The following is a 6,114-nucleotide window of genomic DNA, read 5'->3' as shown; positions in this document are numbered from 1 at the left end:
ACAGGATTAAAAAAAGATAATTTTTATGTTAAAAAAACATCAACAGCATTTGCAAGTCAAACGCTGACCACAGATATGATATTTTGGCTGGATGTTCATAAATAGCACTGTCTGTACAGTATGTGAGTTTGCACCACTAACCAAACAACACCTGATCTCAGACCCACTATAGGACAAATAAGTTTATTACCAACAGTAGACTCTAATCCGACAATATCAGGTTTTTGTACAGAACAATAAATCTGAATTAAAATACATACTATACATATTAAAACTGTAGCCGATAATACATGTTCATAATGTGTTGGAAAGTAACTTTCTACATTTAAGAGAAGATCAGAAAAATGCATGTAGTTTGAACGTGATTACCCAGTTCTGTGTATATCATTCTTCAAATGATACTCTGAACTGTGGCGGCTGCATTGTGTGTGACCTGGATTTTGCTCATTATTTCTGTTGTTTCTTCTCTCCCTGTCCACTTCACACTCCACTTTTATGTGTGAGAAACTTTTTGCAAGTAATTGCAACACTGCTCACAATGTTCAAGTCCCAAGTAGCACATCTTGGAATCAGATGCAGTTTTTTGGGCAGCATGCATGTACAGTTTCACCGGGCAACAAGGAAAGGTATCGAGGATGTGATATGTAAAAGTGGGGGCACGTGTGCTCGTACACACATATTCAAAGATATTCAGGTGTGTCGCTCAACTTGTGCATCACATTGCACCGCTAGCTGACTCCACTGGGACGTGAGATTGTGAGGGTTTCTGTCATGCCATGAGTGAAGATTCCAGATGATGTGAAGTATAAATGAAGAGCTGTGGCTGCACAGGTTTGAGCTGTCTATTCACATGATCAGCGGGCGTAATCCTCTCAAGAAGCCTGTGATGCACAGGTAAGGTCAGGAGTCAGCTGTATTTCTGGACCTTGTGGCTCGATTGAACGATTGTGAACGCCTCCCTGACCCGTGCGGTCATTACCTCGTAAAGTAGTAAAGGTATGCCTCTGTTTTGTCTGTTTCGTATCAAATCCAATTCTAACTATTTTAAACATCGAAGAACAAAACAGGACCATCTTTCACATAACATCATCCTGTTCTGAAGGAAGCGGCTACAAGGGTCACTCTCCAGGGACACCTGCAGGGAGGAAAGCCTCAGATCACATTATTCTGAACAGTTGGCCGCTCCACGTGTGTTGGCCGCTCACAGATGGTGGACTTGTATGTGATGTGATAAACTCCTCTTAAGTTGACCCAAATTAACTCGTGCTAATCACATTACCGACTCCAGGGATCAGAAAGGTGATCCTTGATCATTTCATTAAAAATAATGGTTGGATGTAAGTCAAGGAATAAAATGATGCTACAGGTGAATGTCCAGTGTCATGAGTTAAAACAAATGGTTTAACATTTGAGAGTTGGATGTGTCTTCTCAACTCTTGATAGATGGGATACAAGGCATACACATCTCCTGTGATCTCCTGAACAGTAAGTTAGTAAGTAGTTGTAGATGAATATTTCACTCATGTCGGTCATTGTAAATGCAATTTGCTGTCAGTACAAATCAGAAATTAAATCAAAGCAGCATTTATCCCACATATTGTGCTGGATTAAAATCCTTTTTTAAAATTATCATCCAGTGACCGCGGCGCTTCAATTTTTCACTTTTTTCGCCTGGAGGTCTGACCTTCAAAGAGAAAATAGAGTTGACGTGGGGAAGGAATGATAGAAGCATTTCTACGTCTGACCTTTTCAGTGATGTATCGCTGCTCAGAAATAAGAGATATGAATGGTTTTGTGTCCTTATAATGTGCCAAGTACATATGTCACAATACTTTCCTCCAGGCATTTTCGGTAGACTGTGCGGGACATGTCCTTATGTCCAGGGTCATTGGAGAAAGCAACAGAGGGTGGCGGACCGACAGCAACTAGCAGACTCTCAAACAGCCTGCTGGCTTCCATTAAAACCCTGTGGATATTTCATCCAGCCATTACGGAGAGGTGTGTGACTGATGGTGAGAGTAAATGGACACTCTCACTATCGCTTTGTGCTATTTCTGCAAAGAACAACGTATCATTATACATGGACCAACCAAACTGAAGCTCAATTTAACAAATTATCAGCACTCCAGCACAGCGATTGTGTTTCAAAAGCCTTGAAATCTGAGATTGATACGATTTGATTGTGGCATTAACGCACCATGTGCTGGAGTGAATATCGCAAGCTCATTGAGGTTCCCGGGTAGAAATATATTAAATCAAAAGCCTGGAAATATTGGCCCATCCAAACAAGGGCCTGTTAAAGAATGAATCCATCAGGGACACATAACAGAATACGATACGCAGCTCGCTTCAAGTGTGTATCCTGCCTCTTATGGTATAGTGTTTTATCTAATTGGAATTTTCACTTTTTATCGGGGGCACATTCAGTGGACATGCAGCAGTTATTGCAGATGATCCATTGTAATTGCTATCACACTGTGCACAATGTATTCATTGCTCCGGTTATTACATCGGCCCATTTTTTATTTTCTGTCTATGAAATCCACCCTGAATCTGTTCTTGCTGGAGCAAACAATGCCTGTTTGGAGATACACTGTGCAACCCGACTGCCTACAGGCTGGTATGTGAACAAGGTGCAGCAGCTGCAGGTCTCGCCTCAAGGAAAACAATGAAGTCCTGCCAGAACATGAAGAGAATTCAAAGTTGACGTTCTTGCATTAACCGTATGTCTTGAGAATGAGGGAAAGAGACAATCTTTAGCCTTGTACATCATGTTTAGTCGGTCAGCCCATCACTCATCTCAACAGCTCCTCGTTCATGCTCCCCAGAGGATGATAATAATGGACTTCGTCCAATATTTTGGTGTTTGACCAATAATTTCTAAAACTATTTGATTCCCAGATTGTGTTGAATGCTTATAAGAAAATATTAGCATATTAACATAATATTTAAAGCATATTAGCGTGCTGATGTTACCGTCTAGTTTTAATGTATTCATTGTTGTGTTTCATAGCATATCAAGTCTCTGTTGAGGATGCTGCAAAGCATGAACACACAAGTGTTAGAAAAACAAGCCGTCACCCGAGCAACTCGTTCTTTTTGTGTGTCGGTGCAGGCAGCAGACTGTGGTGCCCGTTAGGTGGGGGTGGAGTCCAACTGTGTCCGACTGCTTGGTGGAAACAGGAGGGTTCAGATACAGTCCGGCTCGCACAGGTTTGCTCTGTGTTACTCACCTTCATCAGGAATACTCACTGGGGTTAACTCACTCTCCTCCTACTACTTCTTCCCCTCCTCGCTTTACAGCTGCTCTGTTACTCAATGCTTTGCATCACTTTCCTTGATCCTGGCAGTGAGTGTTTCAGAGGGTTCTTCTGCTCAGGTTGCTCCCACACCGCAGCATCTGCTCATCTATCTGCTCTTTTCTCTTCTTGTTCTCATCCACCTATTTCCTTTTTCATCAATAAATGGTCCTCTTATGCAATCTGTTTTTGCTATTTTGTGCCGTTACATAGCACGTAGCTTTATATCAAATGCCATGATGTAATATGGCAGCTTCATGATGTACACTGTCTTGGTTTAATACCACATAAAACACAAAACAAGATATTTGTCAGGTTCTTGTCACGGGGTGAGGCTCAGGCGCAGAGAAACAGGCAAGACTTAATGTAAATAACAAAAAAACACTTTACTGAGACCAAAAAGTTTACAGAAAAATCAACAAGGTCCAAAAAGGGGCAGGCAGAGAATCGTGGGTCAGGGCAGGCAGGATCAAACAGGCAGGTCAGGAATAGCCAGGGCACAGGGATGACAGAACCAAAGACAACAACTATAGACAACAATCCAACAGGCGACAAGGGAAAGACTAACACAATATATACGGGGGAAACAGGTGTACGACATGAGACACTAACGAGACAAGAGTGGCTGAGGGCAGGTGCAGGGAATGAAACAATCAAGACAGAGAAGACACAGAGGAGACATAGGAGACACGGAACACAGGAGAAACAGAACCGGGTGTTACAATATTTTGACAGTCTGCTCTTTAATCCAACTCAAATGTAGAAAATGTGCATCTGCATTACTTTCTCTAAAATACACTTTGAGGAGCAATAACAGAGTCAAAATCAATCATAAATGATCATGACAACTGCACCAAATTGCATATTACCATACATCTTACATTACCTAAATAACAAGAAACTACAAGCCTTATCCGGTGTCCATAATTCATGGTATGAGTTATAAGTCACAGGAACAAATGGTCTAACTCGGACAGCAAACACAAACCACCTCAATAAGGGATGTGTTTCTGTGAGTGTTATTAAGTATGCCTCTTTGTGTCCAGCCCAAATATATGCCCGTGCCAAACCAAATGGGGAGCCCTTACTACAAGAAGAGATATTTAATTGTTTGGCATGCCAGCAAGTGGAATATTGTGAAGCACTTCATTGGATATGTACAGGACAGATTGCTTTATGGGTGTAAACAGCCTTATTGTCAGGAATTCAGAGCTAGGAATGTCAGCTGATGTTTCTCTGTGTATATATATACACAGTCTATTCTACAGTGTTGCCCACACATTCATTTACCCGTGTATCAGCTTCAGGCGTCGCCTCTTCTCTCTCTATTGTGCATTAACAATGAGCCGATATGAGTGGATTTCGTCTGTATTATGAAGCTAAAACGACATCATTGTTAAAGGTCAAAATGGGACACAGCTGAGCAATGATGTTCCTGCTAGTACATTTCTGTACAGCCCTTCTCTTGTTACACACCTCCGCAATCAACAAGGTTAATTAAAAATTTCACCATGGCTTCACACCATTTTCAAGCCACCTCCGGAAAATGTCCACAAATTGTGTCTTTCTCTTTTTTCCCCTCCACCTCCACTACAGTTTCTTCCTCTGCTCTCCCATAAGGGTCCTTTGGCCATCGTTAGAGCTTAATGAACTCAGTTTAATAATCAAAGGGAATTAATGGCGTTGTGTTCCTTATCCTGCAGGCGTTGTGGGGCTGGCTTCTTCTTGTGTTTGAAATGAGCGTGTGTTAAATGTGTCGTGTTCTCATTGTGTTCCCTATGTCCCACCCTCTGCTATCAGGGGGACATAATGGGATGTTGCACATCTTTCCCTAATTAGTTTCGGAGTGTGTTCATTAGATTTAGCAGATTTAGTTAACTTATGGGTATCTCACAATAGCCCAATTCCCCCAGGTACAGATGTCTGGGTGATAAATCATCTCTGTCTGCCCACTGTAATGAGGCAGACTGTCACAGTTTGCTCTCAATCTATGGAGAGCTGAGTTATGCAAGATATCAGTTAGTCCACATATATTTAGCAATTTCCGTCGTCCTTTAATGCACCACAATTAATTATGTCAATATTCTATGTTGGGTTTGTAAATGGATTATAGATTGATGGACCTTCATGATGACTACTTTAACATGACAGATAACATACACTCCTCTTCTCAAGTTCGTTTTTATAGCCTTTGGTGGTGCATCATCCCTCGACTTAAACACATGGTCTCACTGTCACGATGTCTCATCCAGCCATGGTATTTGGCATTATTCAGCATTAGTGTGCACAGAGCCTGGTAGACTTGGGGTGTTTCTCCATTTCAGTGGGGTGTCACATTCAAATAGAAGTAAATTAGCTGTCACCAAGGCTTGGTTTGGGAGCTGCTGCTAGCCTCAGAGACCATTGTTTTTCACCGGGGCTCTGCTCACAGCCAAGTCGATGCAACGCAACAAGTCATTATAGCTTCAAGAAATAAAGAAGGATATAATTTGAGTCAAATGACTTTCTTTACCCGAGGATGAATTACCACCAAAGAAAGGCATATTGAATCCCAGCATTGGTGTAAATTCCCCTGGAGTGATGTTTTGCTTAAAGAAAACAGAAGGATTACGTCCTCCCACGGCAGACAGTTGGCCTTTCATTATCCACGGCCAACATTATGTGTGTTTGGTGCTGGACTCATTTCCAACAGCATTGCCCAAGGGACGGGGCAGATTGGCAGTATTCAGACAACAGGGTGTTTTAAGCATTATGTCTCGCACGTTCATCAGTCATCCAGTTCATAAAGATATACAGAAAAATCAAGTGATGATGA

The sequence above is a fragment of the Pseudoliparis swirei genome, chromosome 11 (genome assembly GCF_029220125.1).
Source record: "Pseudoliparis swirei isolate HS2019 ecotype Mariana Trench chromosome 11, NWPU_hadal_v1, whole genome shotgun sequence".
Lineage (NCBI taxonomy): Eukaryota > Metazoa > Chordata > Actinopteri > Perciformes > Liparidae > Pseudoliparis > Pseudoliparis swirei.
The sequence above is the reverse complement of the archived record's forward strand: the minus strand, read 5'-3'. Positions refer to the sequence as shown.